At 49.6% G+C, this 19,933-nt stretch overlaps 1 protein-coding gene across 2 annotated transcripts in view; it reads left to right on the top strand.

Annotated features, from left to right (window-relative positions):
- The first annotated feature begins 6,277 nt into the window (after positions 1-6,277).
- The window catches only part of LOC149334240 (uncharacterized), a 100,041-nt gene continuing 86,385 nt past the window's right edge, over positions 6,278-19,933 (top strand). For both annotated transcript variants that reach the window (XM_089555093.1, XM_089555092.1), the window contains exon 1: positions 6,278-6,884. The gene's annotated coding sequence lies outside the window, so the exon portion shown is untranslated. The remainder of the gene's footprint in view (positions 6,885-19,933) is intronic.

The following is a 19,933-nucleotide window of genomic DNA, read 5'->3' on the forward strand; positions in this document are numbered from 1 at the left end:
TAAACTAGTTTGACGACAACCACCTCAAAAAGCGTGAGCAGCGCCTTTTGAAAAATGACATACTCATTTTTCCGGATTTTGCTCTTTACGGTTCTCTACTCGCGCAGTGAATATTTTGGTAGTATTATTTTCCTCCAGTTGTGTCCATTCTGCTGCAGGGTAACATCATCCCCAGTAGTTACAAACAGGCTACTGCAGTTCTGAGGTGCCCGCTAGTACTATGCAGTCATTTCAACCGAGACGAGAGATAGGCGTTTCGTATGCGGCGACATAGCGTCGACGACACGTCTCCTCCACTGACAGAGGAGCGTTTCTTTTAAGTTACTCCTCTGAAGGAATAATGATCAAAATCTGAATTAGAAGCCTCCGAAGTGAACTCAAAACCAGGCAGCTCTTCAACGTATCTGTGCCCTATATTACATTCGTGACCATTTCCGCCGCAGTGATCCAGCACCGACAGATTTCTGTTTCTAGTCTGGTACACTACCGTTGCCAACACTCAACGTGATGGTCCCAGTAAAACAATTATGATGTTGTTCTTCGGTTTGTTTTGTTCACTCTTGTTCTTTCCTTCTTCACTCGTTGTTGCTTGTAGTTTCTTCTTTCTTCTTAGTAGGTCCCGTTTCCCTGCTTCGCCCAATGAACCTCTCGATTCCGCCGGATTAACTGAGAACACTTATTTAATTAACACTTGATTGCAATAAAAAGGTACAGTACAGTTATAATGATGACAGCAGCATTGAAAAGAATAACCGAGCTGGGCCGCCCCTGGACTTAAGACAATCCGTCGTCCTAAGCGAGCATGCGGGAGGAAGTCCGTCTCCTACCCAGCTCCGACCTCAACTGCCGCCCGCTCAGAGCTCGCGGCCGTGGCTGGGCTTCCACAAAAACCATGTCTTCGTTCAGCGCTCTCATATTACCGAGGACGCTTTCCCCCGGTTTCGGGGAATCCATGTACAGCGGACGGGGCTGGGCGCCAGCGCGTCTGGCTCTTGGTCCGTCCCCGCGGAGAAGCGCAAATTTACGACCAGTGGCTGCGACATACGGCAAAGAAAAACAACGCAAACCCAGGCACCTAACAGATGTGCGAGGTGTGGTCTGTCGAAGGCGTCCGGAGCCCCGCACATGCGCGAAGCGGCGCCGTCTACGGGGACACACGACGCCTTACATGTCGGTGCTAGAACGAGACCCAACTAAACCAGTTGCACACTCAATGCTCACTCCACGCAAAGTGCGAGTTCACCCGCGGAAACAAACATCTCAAATGCGGGTGATGAACGCGCGGTCCGTCCAGGGGGCCCGCTCCGCACGACAAACAAGAGACAAACAAAAGGTCCGCCCCCGAAGGCCCGCGGCACCCCGCCGACACGGCTCGGGGGTACCGCTGTACGAAACAGAACTCGAAACAGCATACAAAAGGCAAAAGTTTCCTCCCCGCCCGGGACGCCCGGCATCCCGGCGAAGCGGCTCGGGGCGTAACTGTATAAAAAAAACACAAGCAAAAGAAACGCGTACAAGCGGGTGCAAGCGACGACCTTACACGCCCCTTCTAAGATCGTTGCAACAACCTCACTCGTTGTTGCACACGATATGTAACATAATTAAAGGTCGTCGTCAGCACTACCCCAATGCTCAGAATGCAACTGTTTCAAAAAAAACTATGCGGTGCCGTGTTACGTGATACAAAAAGGTAGTCGCCACATGCAAGGCATATACCATGGCACCGTGCAGATGCATCTTACATGACAACAACCACTGAAGTGGTCCCTATACCAGCCCTCGGAAACCACAGGTGGCGATGGCGGCTCTTGTTTTTGGTTCCAGTCACCACAGGCAAAGCATCTGCCAGGCTTTGGTCCAATCGCTGCGCCTCGCAGGATACCCGATTCTGTGGCGGTCTCGTTTCCTCGGCGAGCGTCTCGTTTACCGCTACGCGTACCTCATCTGTACTCAGATCTGTCTCGATGTTCTCCGACGACGGAGACTCTTCGACCTGCCAGCTGCCTGCATCTAAGGTGTTCGCCACCTTGCTTCTATTGTCGGGCATTCTGCAAGCGCTGCTTCGTGTCCGTTCAAGCAGGTGCCAAGCCCCTTTGGAGAGCAAGCAGTCTGCGTCTTTCGACGCCAGCTCCTTCGTTACGGCACATAGCAGCTGTGCAGCTCCTCTCACCTGCCGACTGTCACCTGCTGTTAAGACAAGTGGTACCCGAGCTAGTTTTGCTACTACTTTAGCACCAAACGCGGCAACAAGTGTGATGTTGCCAACATCCTCCGTCAGGTTGCTAGGTATAGCGCCCTCTTTTATCACTGTGATTTCGGCGCCCGTGTCGATTAGCGCTCTCACGACCACGTCGCCGCATTTCAAGTCAACGTACTTTGGCGAATTTAGTTCTTCTGTCCTGGGTGTCTCCGCACCGGACTGAACATCAACCTTAGCTCTCTGCTCGGCAATATCCGTAGCTCCGCCGCTACAGGTGCCAGCAACGTTATAATCAGCCTGCGCTACCCTGTTCACGCTTTTCTGCTGCGTACTGCCAGCTCCCTGGTTGATAGGACATGACCGCGCAAAATGTGGGCCGTTGCAAATGAAGCATGCCAAGGGTTTCGAAGCAGGCGACTTTTCTCGGGAAGCTGGGGCGGAATTTTGCGGACACGATGGTTTGTGGACCCCGGAGGGGCTTTCGGCAGCGAATGTTTGCCTCTTTCCCGATCCTTTTCCCTCACAGTCCTCGAACGCCTCCACTAGCTTCGCTACTTCGTGAGGCTTAACCCAGCTGTCTCCTTCCTCTCTCTTGACATATTTGTAGGCCTCGGTGCTTAGCGTCTGCTTCATTTGGTCTGCCACATTCAGCGCAGTGAGGTCCTCGATCGTTTTGATTCCCCGTGCCGACATGTAAAAAGCATAGTAGCTCTCAATTCTCGACGCGAAGTGTTGCCAGGTCTCGTGTGGCGCCGGCACGGCGTTGCGGAACTGCCTGAGGTAGTCACCTGGGGACAGACGGAGCTCGGACAAAATTGTCTTTTTGACCTGATCGTAGCTGTCGAGCTCTTCGGTAGAGAGCTTGGAGAATAGGTGTGGGATCCGCCCACTTACAAGAGGCAAAAGTAAATGGCTTTTAACCTCGTCCGGCACCTTATAGGAGCGAAAAATGCCCTCGATCCCCTCAAGCCATACCGGCACTTCTGGATCTTTTGGAATCTGGGTCAGCAAACTCTTTAGACGCTTAGCAAAATATGCAAGCGTCTCTTCGCGCGTTTGCCGCCCGCCCGCTTGCGAGCCCTGTGCTGAACCGGTTTGCAGCTCCAACTGCCGGGTTCTCTCTCGCTCGATAAGCAGCGTAGTTTTCCTCAACTCCAATTCCATCTCCATCTCCAGCCGCCGCATGGCCACATCTGAATCTGATGAATTACCTGCCCCCTTCGCTACTCCCATCACACTTTCTGTCCCCGTCAGTTGATCTATGCTAGAGTCCGTGGCGTTACTCCCACTTTCATCCGTATTCATTTTTGCCACCACTGCGCCGCTACGTAGGATCATACAAAAGACTGTGGCTGGCCTTAACGCCTCAACTCCGCGTCAGTGGGTTCCGAGGACCAGCAGAAGGACCACTCACCTTCCTACAGGAATTGCATGCCCTGTCGTCCCCGAAACACCCGCGTCTGTTGATCTTGCGTCTCTCCCTCCGGTCGAGTTTAGGCACAGTCTCCGTCCCTTGCCGCCCGTAGCTCTCGCTGCTTTCCGCTGTCGCTCTCGATGTGAGGCACCGCGAACGCGAAAGCACACCGCTAGTCCGTCAGCGGCCGATGTGCCTCTTGTGGTTTAATGGCACCGCTGGCTCAATCCGTTGTCCGTCGAGCCGGAACTCAGCGGCTGCTGTCACGCTAGTCCGTCAGCGCTAATGTGTCGGTCCGTCGACACACACTCAGAGCCGGTTGTTCCGTCCGTCGACCGCTGCGCTGGGAGTCGACGGCTGCTGCGTCGTCAGTCACTCAGCGCTGATCTGTTTTTCCCTTGAATCTTGAAGCGCTCAGTACCGCTGGCTCGGTCCGTTGGCCGCAGTGCTGGACGCCTCTTGTTGCTGCGTCGCTAGTAGTTCAGCAGTCCATATGCCGGTCCGTCGGCACGGCAAGCACAGCTGGCTCGGTCCATTGGCCACTATGCTGTGATAATTCTTCAGCTGCTGTCCTCTTTCCGGCGGAGACGTTTCTCAGGCACGGTCCGTCGGCCCGATCGTCTTCGTCCTCGAAAGGCCTGATGTTCGCCGAAGTCTGACAGGAAACGGCGATCCTGTCGCAGGCTGCGCCAGTAAAACAATTATGATGTTGTTCTTCGGTTTGTTTTGTTCACTCTTGTTCTTTCCTTCTTCACTCGTTGTTGCTTGTAGTTTCTTCTTTCTTCTTAGTAGGTCCCGTTTCCCTGCTTCGCCCAATGAACCTCTCGATTCCGCCGGATTAACTGAGAACACTTATTTAATTAACACTTGATTGCAATAAAAAGGTACAGTACAGTTATAATGATGACAGCAGCATTGAAAAGAATAACCGAGCTGGGCCGCCCCTGGACTTAAGACAATCCGTCGTCCTAAGCGAGCATGCGGGAGGAAGTCCGTCTCCTACCCAGCTCCGACCTCAACTGCCGCCCGCTCAGAGCTCGCGGCCGTGGCTGGGCTTCCACAAAAACCATGTCTTCGTTCAGCGCTCTCATATTACCGAGGACGCTTTCCCCCGGTTTCGGGGAATCCATGTACAGCGGACGGGGCTGGGCGCCAGCGCGTCTGGCTCTTGGTCCGTCCCCGCGGAGAAGCGCAAATTTACGACCAGTGGCTGCGACATACGGCAAAGAAAAACAACGCAAACCCAGGCACCTAACAGATGTGCGAGGTGTGGTCTGTCGAAGGCGTCCGGAGCCCCGCACATGCGCGAAGCGGCGCCGTCTACGGGGACACACGACGCCTTACATGTCGGTGCTAGAACGAGACCCAACTAAACCAGTTGCACACTCAATGCTCACTCCACGCAAAGTGCGAGTTCACCCGCGGAAACAAACATCTCAAATGCGGGTGATGAACGCGCGGTCCGTCCAGGGGGCCCGCTCCGCACGACAAACAAGAGACAAACAAAAGGTCCGCCCCCGAAGGCCCGCGGCACCCCGCCGACACGGCTCGGGGGTACCGCTGTACGAAACAGAACTCGAAACAGCATACAAAAGGCAAAAGTTTCCTCCCCGCCCGGGACGCCCGGCATCCCGGCGAAGCGGCTCGGGGCGTAACTGTATAAAAAAAACACAAGCAAAAGAAACGCGTACAAGCGGGTGCAAGCGACGACCTTACAGTCCCCATTGAAAGTTTCTAATTCTACAATGAGTTGTCCACTAAACTGCGCCCTAAGAACAGAAAGCTGGGCGTGTTGATTATTATCCATTTTTTAACTGCGCGAAAAAGACGACGACGTTTACCCACACAGCAACACGAACGCTGACTTTAAAATGAAAATTTATGATCACAAACGACATTTATACATAATCCCGCCAAAAGACGCGCAAAAACCTCCTTATCCTATCTTAATCTTCCGGCAACGACTTCTCAAGAAGGGCAAATTCACGGTTAATCAATGACAATGGCGGTTTAGGGACACACGCGGAAACCCCCTTATGAATGTTATAGGCCTCTATAATTCTCTTACCGTCTGCCCCGTCAATTCGTTGGAAAAAGCAGGTGGATCAAATTTAGCTCTGCATTGCAGACAACGTGAACATGCATGCACCTCTTTGCCTCAACAGACTTCTGTAATTTTCAAACACAAAGGTTAGACGGCAAGAGAATTAGTAGGGGCGTATCACATTGATAACGGAGTTTCCGAGTGTGTTGCTTAACCGGCGTTGTCATTGATTAACTGTGAATTTGCCCTTCGAAGTCGTTGCCGGAAGATTAAGATAGAATAAGGAGGTTTTTGTGTGCCTCTTGGCGGGATTACGAATAAATGTCGTTTGGGATAATAAATTTTCAGTTGATAGTCAGCGTTCGTATTCCGCCCTAACCACGCCGATCGGCTCGGCAGCAACGTGGCCGATTGACGATTCGCCACCAGTAGCTCACAAGCTCACCAACAGATGGCGCCACGCCAGCGCGCTCATTTCAATCTTCCTTCACCACGTGGCGGAGCGCCAATAGCACAGAGGGCCGCCGTTCATTGAGGCGCAGTTTTGTCCCATATGAGGAAAGATCCGGCGCATGCGCGTAGGCGGCCCCGCTCGTTCTCTGTCGTCCCGGCCTGGGCTGACTCCTCCCAGCCCGTCTGGCCGAGTCTTTCGTCGCGACTCGAGCAACACTCGGTCGGACAGCCCGAGGCCGACCGCCGCCTCTTCGATCCGCGGCGCGGAAGCGCGGGCTATTCGCGCCACGCGGTCTTTTGTGGCGCCCTGAAACCGACCGCGTTCGCCGCTGACAGCTTTGATTCCCGACAGATCGGCGTGACTGTTTTTGCTGCTTCGGCGCGCGTGTACGCGCAACAACTAAGTGGCGCGAAAGACGAACGGAATGACAACGCGTCCCGCCGTCGTAACGCCTGAATTACTTAAATCCAATCAAAGTGGTTGCACAACTGCCGTACTGCCCGAGCTGCAGTCCTTGTGTGTTCCTCTACAGAAACTTTTAACCATTCCGAAGAAGGGCTGAGTGACACACAAAATGACGCAAGATCATTTCCAAGAGCCTCTTCTGTATATGCAAGAAATGGACTTCTGGAATCCTGTGGTCGATGTGACACCTATGCTCTTGCGGTGATACTACGGCCGGTTTTTGAATACTTCTCGGGAGAACTCTTGGAGAAGTTCCAGCGGATTACTTCACCTCTGTCATAACAACTGTCATCATGATTCGTGAACGGTGAGCATGTTTCAGTGCTTTTTTAGTATCTCTTTGTATATCACTATGTGCGCGGCTAGTACATTTTACAGCGGCATGACCATTATCCCTTTTAGACGCACATTCACTTTTACTATCCAGAAAAATATGAAAATTTCTCTCTATATTTCAAACCCCCTTTTGCACACAATCATGAATGGCTCTAAAATATTAGGTATGCCCGCACGGCGTCGACTTGCACACTCGCTGATTTGCAGCCTTACTCATCTACCTGGCACAATTATGTCCAATAATTATTTGTGTAATCCGAAGTTGTTTCCCCAACAAACACTCAGAGATATTGCCCTTTAATGTAGCATTCCACGGCATCAAAGAAGAAAGAAGTCAGAGGCCTAAAGAACATTTCCTAGGAAAGCTTTCGAGCTTCGTCACATTCATCTTTTTATTTCTTGTATCTAAAAAGGCATGCTCCAACTGGACACGAAGTGGCTCTGCCCTTTCTATGCAGCAGAAATTTGAAACGTACGCTCGCCGTCAAAAGTAACTGGAAGGAAACTTTGTCAAAACAGTTTAATTTCTTTACATCTGAAGCATAATGGTCCATGTTAGTTGGTGCTCAGTGCAATTCGCACAATCACAATTCGGCTGCACTTATGTATTCAAGGATGCATGAATTGGGGGAGCAATGATTAAATTTTTTCGTTAATACTGCCTCCCATTTACTTCTGACGGCACCTGTACCTTGCACCACTTGCTCTGGAAAACCGCGCTAAACGCTTCGAATTAAAATTTGAAAATTCGCATGAACAATCAGCGACGCTGTACCACGAACGGTTGTTTATGGTTGGCCAAAAAAGGAAAAATTATTGCGCTCTTCCCACACCGCCGGTAAATGATGACACTAGCGTGATGAAAAAACGACTGATTACTGCGCGGACAGTCATTTCCTTATGGCGACAAGCTTCCAGTGGAATCGTTTATGGAACGTGTCGCGTAGACAATTTTGCGGTTTTTAACCTGCGATATTTCCTGTCAGTATTGTTATTGCATTGAATCTTTCCCCTCTGATAGTAATTCTCCTAGTCTAGTAAGGAGTGTTAACGGCCTCTTAATCGGCAGTCATGTCGGCCTTTTAAATACTGCCCGTTTCACACCGACCTCTGGCATATACTTGCAATATGTCCCTGCATACTATTTAGTGGTGGAATTCCTGTGGTTTCTGCTTATTATTACTCAGGCTGACTTATGCGGGCAGGATCCGTAACGGCTACTTTCAAGAATTTAGATTTTGGGTTCACGCAACAAAGTAGTCGTGGAAGCACTGTTTTATTTATTTTAAGCTGGCAAGGACTTGTGAAATAATGTTTATGAACCCTTGTTAACTTACATGGGATTCACATAAGAAAACGGACAAGGGAAAGATTCGTATTGCGAAGATATGAAGCTGCTTCTCTCGTGGAATGAGAGCGGAGATATCTTGTAATGGGAAACATATAACCGAAAGTTGCAGAGAAGAAGGCGGTGTGATGAAGTTGGGAAGTTTCCTCGGACAGAGAGGCCGGGCGTTGACGGAAGACAACAGGGATAACTGCGAGAGAGGCGTCTACGCTGCACTCAACCGTGCAAACAGGTTAAAGGGGTACGGACATTAAATTTCGGTTGCATGTCTACTTGTTTTGTGATGGTGCGGAAGACATTACCACACATGATTACCACGTGGTATTCGCCTATCACTACCGAATAATTTAAAATTTAATTTCTTCTTTTTCGTGTTTCGCTTTTAGTTTCAATAATGGAACCATGCCTATAACATCAAACATCTGCATAGGTCACAGGAGACCTAAAGTAACTCAATGTAATCGCTGCTTCTTTATTCCTAGTTATTCCTGCCCTTGAGGCAAGCTGGTTTTGGGGTTGTAGTGAAACAAAACGACTCATGGAGTATACTGCGGCTTTTTATTCGTCATGTGGCCTATGCTACGTCTGACGGCATAGCCATCGCTCGGCTGTTTAAATGCAAACAGGTGGAAGAAGAAACTGAATTGTAAATTATTTACCGGCGGCAGGCGAATACCACGAGGTCATCATTGTATAATATGACTCGCGTATCACTACAAAGCAGAAAACGCCCAGCGAACAAATTGTTGTCTATAATCAATTAATGCTTGATAATTGTAGGCGCGCATTCGGGAATATGGGCCCCTGTGGCAATTGAAAGCATGCTGAGCAAAGGGAATCAGGTCACGAAAATGAGTATCTCGATTGAGAATTCTTTGCGATTCCACGGCCCCGCACCAGCCTTCGTTGATTACCAAAGCGTGCGAAGACCTCAGTGTCAACTCTGATGATTTCCACTGGATTGTGACTTCTCCATCTAGGACAAGACACCACGGAGGCACCCTTACACGTTTAAAGCCTGGTAGCAGATCTATGATGCTCTTGTTTCTGGTACTACATGCTCTGAGCTGTGCATCGGGTTTAGTGGCCCTGTCAGAAGGGGTACATCTCCCTTTTTCTCATCCAAATAAGACCTTGCTGTCTCAATAAAGCCATATCAGCGCGAATGGTGTCAATTTTTCATTGGCTTCTTGTGGGCCACCACAATGTTTTTTCGCTCAAGTACTACTACAGTCTTGTGACGATGTTGTCAGTGTTATTTCTGCTGTCAATTGAGAGCGAATATTCCCATCAACTGTGCCATTTTGCGATTTTCATAGAACGTATACGGCGACCACATCTCGCGATCATGAAATCAGCTGCTGAAGGTTTCGAGCCTCAAGCAGTAATAAAATAAACTGCGCAGCTTATGCCTTTAAATTACCTAGAGACTGTAAAAATTTCAGGAGATTTTTATTTCACTTTGAATCACTTGTTTTGAACTGGTTCCGCAGGGCACAGCGCAGATTTTCACTGACCCATTTTAGAGAAACGATGATCGGCTTAATTTCATTGCAAAAGTTTTCGTACTCTATATAAGGTTTCGGTACCAACAAAACGCTGTCAACTTGAATTTTCTCCCTCATAGCCGCATTTCCTTTCTGTGTCTTTACTTACCTCTGAGCAATATGCAAAGTTAGCGAGACTTTAGCGAGCCTGCGGAGTGTCCCCTAAATGTAGCCTGTCATGCTTCATTAGCTAATACGACGTGCGAGCAATATTTTCGAGCACATCCTGGTATATTAATTTTAAGAGGGCAATTCCAGAGTAACTTGTGTGCGTGGCTGGTGGGACTAGTGGGTAGTTCATGACAGCTAGCAATATAACACACGGGACGCGGTGGTGCAGCGTCTTTCTTTTTGCTGTTGCATAAAAGTCGCCCTGTGTTACATTCCAAGCTGTCAATTCCAAACCCTTGCTTTCCTCTGTCTCTTAGCGGTGAACGGGTTCAAAAAGAGGAGCTGTTCATGAGTGATGTCAGTTCTTTCTTAACGATGTTCGGTTCAGAAGTGCAAAGATTTAAGCGAAATGCCTGAGCAAAAGAGCAAAAAAAAAAGAGAAAGCGGAAGGACAGATATTTAGGCATAGCAAGACGGCAGTAAAGTCATAAAAAATTGCAGGCTGTCGGTAAAGAGCGCAAGTGGGGAAAAGATGGGACTGAAGATGGCAGGTGAGGTCGACAGTCAACAGGCACAAACGGGGAAAACGGAGTCGAAGTTTTCAAATTAATGTCAACACCGCCGGCCGGCGGCGACGACGTAGAGGGTGTGCAGATCAAAAACGACCCACTGAAAACACTTCATTGGAAGATCTCATTATGGATGTGAAAAAGTACGGATAAATAGAACCTGAATTTTTGGGTCCTCTTCAGATTCCTGAACTCGGGCTAACACTCTATCACTGTGTTTAATCATAGCATTAGGGAATCCAGACGATGTGTGGAAGCCGCTTTTGTCAGCGTAGTGCACCCTTCCACTTTATGTGCTCTTTCCGCCGCGGTGTGTAGTTTCGCGTAAACTTCTTAGTACCTGAGAGCTCTCATGGGACCAAGTGTACCAGGACCAAGACAAAAAAAAAAGGGTAAGGGATGATTCCTATTTGCTTTGAATGGCGTAACGTTGGACGCGTTGGTTCTGCTTATAAAAGATAGCGCAGGAAAACGAGGACGCCAGACAGGAAGAGAGAAAGAACGCTATCCTCACTGCTATCGTTACTTGCTGAGTGCGTCCCCCTGAAGTGTGGAAGGGTTATTTTCGTGTGGACATAAATTGACGCCTGGAATGTCAGATCACCGGGGCTTCTCTTGACTGTGGGCGCGTCTTGAGCCTGCTATAAAGTCCTCACAATTACAAAAATCTCATCGCCGCCCAGACAAGCTAGACATTGCGCATATGTACCATTTCTAATGCACCTGGTATTTGTTCGAGCATCATGTGTTATTTATGCTGATGATGATAAATGTTGGGAAATTGCTTGGCAAATCAACTGGCCGAACGAAAGACACGCTCCGACGTCTTGTTTACTTGATACGACAGTTGGCTCACAGTTCTTTCTGCATCAGTACGCCGGCGTAGATAATATTTTAATGTTATGTTAAAATGATGCGTGGCCAGTTTGGATCTCATGACACTGCCTACATGTTAATACAGGTTTAGCCCCGCAAACATGAAACACATGCCAGGAGCTTCACAGAAATCGCCCTCAGTCGTACGCGCTGCTTCGTGCAGATGTGCACATTAATTTGTAAGTTTGTTTTTTGGGTTTCTCATTCATTCGAGTAGAATTGCATGGCAAAGCTGGTGTCCACAGAAAGGCAAACACTGTGCTCACCAACTGCTGAAATAAATGTTTCTATTTATTGTTCTAGGCGAAATTCCGGTGAGGCTGAAAGCACGGAAGAAATGAACAAGCGGAAAATTCTTTATAGATGTACAGAGTCGTTATCTAACCTGAATAGCTATACCTAAAAGCAAAAGGGGACAGATTCCTGCCCCATAAGTTTTCTTCGTTTGGAAAGAAGTCAGCAAGGAAATTGTCTCTCCGGTAAATTGAGACACAATGATTGCTTCAATCCATCCTTTCGGTGCTTTGGTGATTCCTTTGTATTCTGCTTTGTCTTTAAAATCCTGTAAAACTTCCAATGCTCCTGTCGACATTAGGCTTTAATTCGTTACCCTTGAGCGTATGCATCGACCTTCTACGCCAGCGATACTAATTTTTCGCTTATTTTAGAAACATTTCAAGCAGCCAGTAGTATGGAAGTTCGAAAGTAGTGGCTGTTTATTAGGCTCAAGCATACAATACCTGCCAACACATCTTATGCGTCTCACAAGAGGCCGATCTGAGTGTCCATTTAGGCAACAAGTCAACTTTGTGGGTAACGGCCCGTTCTCCACGTGAGTTTTTTCGAGGACCACCGGGCTCGGCGACGGGGATACACATGATGGAGTTTCGCGAATCGCTATCGAGAAATGAAAGCCATTTGAGGGCAAGCTTACACTTCCTGTGCGCAAGTGACAGCAAATTGAAAGATTTCTGGGTTATCGAATCATTTTGAGGCAGAGTACCTTGGCAGATACTCGCCAGACTAGATGACATTGGCTTTGACATATCGTTGCCATCGTAGTCGGAATCATCAGCCCAACTACGTCATCGCCGTAGTTACGTATATGCACACTAATGCTAGCCTACTGCGCTGGTTGTGCAATTTCATATCTATTCCATAAATCCCTGAGGCAAGAGAAGCATACATTTTCAAGCCACAATCAACCAAGATTCTTGTTAGTTTTTTGATGGTGCGCTTTTCTGTACAGAAGTGAGAGTTCAGTGATTGTAGAGCACGATAAAACCATACCAGTGCATTGAAAAAAGATGTCCAAGTGTTTCTTAACGGGGCTTATATAGGCACTGTTTTTGTGAGCATTTCATGTCTCTCCTTGGTAGTCACACGCCTTCTTTCTATATTAGGCTTTCGAATGGCTCCGATTCCGGCTAACATAGGCGCACTAAAAATCTTTAGTGAAATAAAAGGAGCATACATGACTTGGCAGCGTGCTCAAACAATTCTTGACCAGCTTTAGTGCTCTTACCAACGAAACTTCATTGCAAACCAGGTAGTATTGTTCCACACTCTTTTACTCCATGTAAATTGTCAAGAGACAGTACCCAGCACGAGTTTTCCTTTGCATGTAACGATTGCAAACATCGCCGGCAGACCACAAAGGGGCATAAACGAAAGCAAAAGAATAGTTAACGCGAATCGAAAGCGTGAAATCATATTCAATCTGATATGAGTGCTGCCTGGAGAAATACGTGTGCATAGAGATGACAAACCGTAACTGGTTCCAGGGAAACTACTAATGACAGCTGAGTCATCTCGAATAAGTGCGGTTACTCCAGGGCCCTTCACTAATTAAATTTCGAATAAGCTTTACTGATGACAGTATTCAGTCGCGCCGCCGCGGTGGCTCAGTGGCTATGGTGCTCGGCTGCTGACCCAAAAGACGCGGGTTCGACCCCGGCCGCGGCGGCTAGAATTTCTTTGGAGGAGAAATTCTAGAGGCCCGTGTACTGTGCGATGTCAGTTCACGTTAAAGAACCCCAGGTGGTCGAAATTTCCGGAGCCCTCCACTACGGCGTCTCTCATAGCCTTAGTCGCTTTGGGACGTTAAACCCCATAAACCTAAACCTATTCAGTCGCGCATGCACTGTCAGAGAGTATATACGGAACGCTCTCAATCCGAAAGTAAAATTCTGAAGGATGGAACCCTTCCTGGCCTTTGATGTTCGGTAAAAGACCAGCCAGTTAATATTTACGTAGTTGACATTCAGCCTAACATAGGCAACATAGGCACTTTTGGATTTTGAACTGTAAAATCTTCGACTCGCTAAATCAAGCACAAAATATCAGCTGACGGCAGTTCCTCAACACTCTATCTCCAACCTTCGTTGCATCAGTCAGTGCACTATTGGACATTTGAAAACGACATAGTGTTGTCATATTGTCCGTGTGCCTTTTGATGTTTTATTTTTAGTATTTTCTTCCTTAGTTACTTCCTTGATCTATAGAAGCACATCTCGACATGCATTAGCTTTGAACTTATATTTAATCACACGGCTGTGAAATAAACCATTCGTTAGCAGCCTTTGTGTCAGGTTGGTACGTGCGTGCCAACGTTGAGGCAATTATTGTCGCATATTGATACATGCATTCGAAAAAACAGAAGTAGTGCATGCACTAGAAGAGGAAGAAGTTAGTTGGCACTCGCGCGCGCGCTCGAACCACTGAGGGACCGCCGCAGGTTTTTCGTCTCTGCGCTGGTGTACTTTTTGGCGTTGCACTCTACAGTTTGGTGGAGCAGTGCTCGGTACGCTTCCCGACCTGCACAATCCGTACAGCGTCACTACGGACCTCACACCGGTTCACCAGCGACCCTGCCGCCGTCTCCGCGGAGAGTCGCCTGAATTTGGGCCCCTTCCCCCGCCAACAAGGACGACGCAGCCTCGACCGCCGAGCCCAACTGACATGGCCACTGACACCAGGACCCCGCCGCCGATGCAGCCCTCTACCGTCGAGTCCAACTTCCATGGCCGCTGACACCAGGCCCTTGGCGCCGATCCTTTGCCACCCACCGCGAACACCGCCATCTTTTCACGGTGACGGGTTCGAAGACGCTGAGGACTGGAGACCTTCGAGCGGGTCGCACGCTACAACGGCTGGTGCGACGAGCGCAAACTCAATAACGTCTACTTTGCCCTGGAAGAATCTGCTCGGACGTGGTTTGAAAACCACGAGGCTACCCTTCCCACCTGGGAGACGTTCTGCCGGAGTCTCCTGGCTACGTTCCCCAACGCTGACCGCCGGGAGAAGGCTGAAGCTGCGCTGCACTCTCGAAATCAGCGCACGAACGAAAGCGCGCGCATGTACACAGAAGATGTGGCCCGTCTTTTCAAGCGCGCCGACCCCAACATGACAGAGGAGAAGAAGCTGCGCCATCTCATGCGTGGGGTTAAGCAGGAGCTGTTCGCGGGCCTCGTGCGCAGCCCACCCCGCACGGTGGCGGAATTTCTAACCGAGGCGACTACGATGGAGACGACGCTGCAACAACGGGCCCGCCAGTACAATCGGGACACCAACTGCATGGCGCCCGAAGGCTTTTCGTCGTGTCTCGGCGGCAGTGCAGACACCTTGCGCGAACTGATTCGCTCAGTTGTCCTGGAGAAACTTCAACGGATCCATCTGCCCCAGGTTGCACCTGCGCCGCTGGCAGCGCTGAATGAAGTCGTCAGGGACGAGGTGCGACAGGCTGCGCAGGCACCTCCTGTCCCCGAAGAGCCGTCCCGGTTCGATGAAAGACCCACGTACGCATCCGCTGTACGTCGCACGACAGGCTACGGTCCCATTACCCCAACGCCTGGCGTGAGCAACATCGGCACATGTCACGCAAGCGTGCCTGGCTACGGTATGGCCCCGACGACCCCCGTGAGTAACATCGCCGCATATTCCGCAACCGCATCTGCTACAGCTGGGCCACGCCCTCGCAAGTCCGATTTGTGGCGTACACCGGACCGCAGGCCTCTTTGCTACCACTGTGGGGAGCCCGGTCACCTATACCGTGCATGTCCGTACCGCCAAGTGGGCCTTCGCGGTTTCCATGCCGACGCACCTTGCCCTCAGAACGGCGAACGACCGCATGAGATTGCGAAGCACCTCTGGGCACGCCAGAACCCTATCTACTCTGGAAGGTGCGAATCCCGTTCGCCTTCGTCTCTCCGTTATCGCTCTTCCAGCCCTGGCCGCCAGAGTAGCTCTGCAGGCCGTCTCGCCGAGTCCGCGTCGGGAAAACTAACACCAGCGACCCCTGGAGGCAAGGCCGCTGACGTCGGGACGTGTCAAGACCCTCCATCGTGCGACCCTCGAGCCGACGATACCTCGACAGTGAGAGGCAGCGACAGTATCAGATACGCTGCATCCGATTTGCGTGTGACAATTGATGGTACTCAGATTACCGCGTTGCTCGATACCGGTGCTGATTATTCTGTTATGAGCCGTGACATTGCTGGAGAACTCAAGAAAGTTCTGACACTGTGGACGGGGACCCCCATCCTCACCGCTGGTGGCCACCTAATTTCCCCCGTGGGCAAGTGCACGGCTAGAGTTGGGATTAGTGGTTTCACGTACGTTGGTGAATTTGTCGTACTCCCCGAGTGTTCCAGAGACTTGATTCTGGGGATCCACTTCCTGCAGTCGAACGGCGCTGTGATTGACTTTCAGGAGGTACGTGTCACGTTCTCGACCAAACAGGCCGTGGCGCGCTTTGACTCCCGCGATCCCTACAGCAACGCCCTACGCATTGTCGAGAACGACGTCACGGTGCCGCCGCGGTGCAGTGTTCTGGTGCTCGTGCGGAATCACCTCTTTCACGACAACGAGGGCCTAGCGGACAGTCATAGTCCACTGCTGCTTAAGCGGTGACTTGCCGTTGCAAGAGGTCTCGTGCAACTACGTGACGGCCGCACCCACGTCCTCCTGACTAACTTTGCCAACGAATATCAGCACCTGGCCAAAGGCATGGCTATTGCCTTCCTCCACGACGTTGCTGACGTTCCAGGTTTGTGCACCGTGGGAGGACCCTCTCCGGAGTATGCTGGCCCACATCACGTTCTTGAGTCAGTCAGAATAAATCCTGCCCTGCCGTCGGTTCAGAGGGATCTTCTGTCGGACCTCTTGGCAGACTTTGAGGACTGTTTCGCTACGTGCTCGAAGGTCGGCCGAACTCCACTCGCCAAGCATCGTATCATCACTGATGAGACTAGGCGACCCGTCTGCCAGCGCCCATATCGTGTTTCCCCGATGGAGAGAGAAGCCATTCAGAATCAGGTTGCCGAGATGCTTGCAGACGATGTCATTCAGCCGTCCACCAGTCCGTGGGCATCGCCTGTGGTTCTTGTCAAAAAAAGGACAATACTCTGCGTTTCTGCGTGGACTACAGGAAACTTAACAACGTGACCAAAAAGGACGTTTACCCGCTTGATTCACGTCACAAGCGCATTCACGCAGCAGCATCATGGCTGCGATTTCAAAGGACATGTTCATTGTACTTTCGTGGGCGATCGAAGTAACGGCGGTGCCTCATATAGGAGTAACTGCCGAACATTTTATAGGGCGAAAGTGATAGCAGCAACGCAGATTTTCGTCGGTATAGTTCAAGCTGGTCACACTATGCATGTGCAAAGCCGGCGGTCAGCACATGCCATAGCTGACGTAACTTTCTGTCAAATTGTACTGGCGATGACGCCAGAACGATCAACGATCGCCGCTCGTCGTAGTGCGACAGGTTTTCATGTCAGTGATGCCGACGAAACCGACAGGCGGACGGTCACCCGATGGAGTGACGGCCTGCATAACTGCGCTTGTCTACACCGTATGCGTATTGGGAAAAAAAGCGAAAAAAGCAGCTAGACGTGTTCACACTTAAGCACTTGCTTCATTTTCCTGCTTTCTTTTCTCCTTCATCTTTATGCCCCCTCATCCCTTTCCCCCCGAACAGGTTATCAAACCGCTTTATTCCTCCGGATAACCTCCCTTCCTTTCATTCTCGTCCTTCTCGTCTAAGCACTTGCAAGTGATCAGTATCCAAAAAATTTCAGCCGACACCACACAGTCGGCCCCTTCCGATAGGAACAGTTCTAACGATTCTGGCGATATTGGAGAGCGAGTTCTCTAGGTTTGATAAATGAAAATGGCCATAGAGTGTAGTTTTGACAACAGTGAACTGATTTCTATAATTGGTTACATCGCAGGACGCGCGTACATTAAGCGGTATGTACCACTGTGACTAGGACTGCCGAGCAATGCTCAAGGCATTGCTCGGAATAGCCATCGGCGCCTCTTGTGCACAGCCAATTTGGGAGTTATATTAAATCCACTTGGTCGCCGAGCATAATTCTGCACAAATAAGTTTTAAATCAACTATTTGGCCACAAAGGAGAAAGTAGATACAATTAGTGGGAAGCGCTGGTTGTACGCTGTGTCAACAGCCTAGCCATCAGGCGTTTCCCAGCCAGGCGATCGCATCATAGGCGCTTCTTGCAGCATTATTTTGTTGTATTGTGTATGAACAAGTAAACCTCCAATTTTCGCGGAAGAGAAGAGAATATTTCTGGCAATGAGAGCTCAGCTCGTGCTTTATGCCATACAAACGAACTAGATATAGCTATTGTATATCTTGCAAATAGCTATATCTTGCAAGATATACAAATAGCTATATGTTGTTCGTTTGCGTGGCATAAAGCACAAGCTGAGCTTTTGTATAAACCCTCTATTTGTATTTGTGTAGCTGAGCTATTTGTATAAACACGTAGGGAGAGGCAATCTCGCCTGTGCTATTCACCGCCTGTTTACAGGAGGTATCCCGGGGCCTGAAATGGGAACAGTTGGGGATAAGAGTTAATGAGAAATACCTAAGTAACCTGCGATTCGCTGATGACATAGCCTTGCTAAGTCAGTCAGGACATGAACTACAAAGCATGATCAATGAGTCAGACGGGCAGAGCCGTTACGGTGCGGCTAAAAATTAACATGCAGAAAACCAAAGTAGCATTCAACAGTCTATCAAGGGAACACCAGTTCGCAATTGGTGGCGAGGTGTTGGAAGTAGAAAGAGAATATGTCTATTTAGGGCAGGTAGCGGCCGCTGATCCGGATCATGAGAGGGAAATAACTAGAAGTGTAAGAATGGAGTTGAGCGGCTATAGCAGGTTGTCTGAGATCACGAGTCGCAGTTTACCAATATTCCTAAAGAGAAAAGTATACAACAGTTGTATCTTACCTTTACTTACCTATGAGGCAGAAACGTGGACGACTACAAAGAGGGTTCAGCTCAAGTTGAGGACAACGCAGCTAGCTGTGGAAAGAAAAATGATAGGTGTAACGTTAAGAGATCGGAAGCGGACGGAGTGGGTGAGGGAACAAGTGCGGGTTAGTGACATCCTAGACGAAATCAAGGAGAAGAAACGGGCATGGGCGGGGCATGTAATGCGAAGGCAGGATAACCGCTGGTCCTTGAGGGTAACCGAGTGGACTCCAAGAGAAGGTTAGGGGAGCGGATGAGATTAAGAAGTTTGCGGAGGTACGGTGGCCACAACTGGCGAAGGACAGGGTTATATGGTGAGACATGGGAGAGGCCGGTACCCTGCAGGGGCGTAGTCAGGCTGATGATGATGATGACTTTTATAAAGGTGTGTGAAGAACAAAAGTAGCGCTGGGGCGCACTCGTAGTAATCGGTGATTGGGCGCATTTCTCGGGCAATTTCGCGCTCACACGGTAAATGCTAAATTATATACTATTATATTGAAGTACTAATTTGGAGAATGCATTGGAAATTTGCTTATCGAGTAGCAGTAAAGCCAAGCAGCGCATAACACCAGGAGCCGGTGCAGTAATGAGCTGCTTCGGGCGGCGCGAATTGAAGACGGCGTCTGTTGGTCGGTACCAGCAGTGCCGTATTCGAGTCACGATGGGTTTTCATCGCGATTGGAATGCATCACTGTTGTGCCAACCGAAACGAATGCATGGTCGACTAAAACGCATGCACACACAGTTTTCAAGCATGCATCCAGCGAGAAAGCCGCCGCATTGGACAGTTTTCTGGAGAGTTGAAATCTGGGCCGGTTTGTACATATTTTTGAGGAAACCCAGTCAAAAAGACCTTTGTGTGCCTTTCTCTTCTAGCCCTTAGTATTTCTGACTGCTTGTACTAAAAAAAAATGTCTCGGATTCAACGTGGATTTAACCTGGTTATACGAGCGAAAGCTCTGTTAAGCATGGTCTGAACGCTTTCAAATCAAATCAAAGGTCAAGGTCACGTACCCAGTGGTTATAGTCATATGATCACGTGGTCATACTATCATGGCTTGGGCCATACCACCACGCAGTTAAGTTCGGTTTGACCTTGTGAGACACTGAAAGTCATTGTTTCACCCACATCGAAATCGAAGTTCTACACCGAAGATTACAGCTATAAAAGGCAGCAGTTTTCTATGCTCCCTTCGTGCTGCAAGTTTTACTTTAGTGCCTTTGAACTATTGAGCCGACGGAGCGGGGGGCAAGAGTTTCGTGCTCAGCAATGCA

Source organism: Amblyomma mixtum, chromosome 8 (genome assembly GCF_055824585.1).
Source record: "Amblyomma mixtum isolate Tamu chromosome 8, ASM5582458v1, whole genome shotgun sequence".
Lineage (NCBI taxonomy): Eukaryota > Metazoa > Arthropoda > Arachnida > Ixodida > Ixodidae > Amblyomma > Amblyomma mixtum.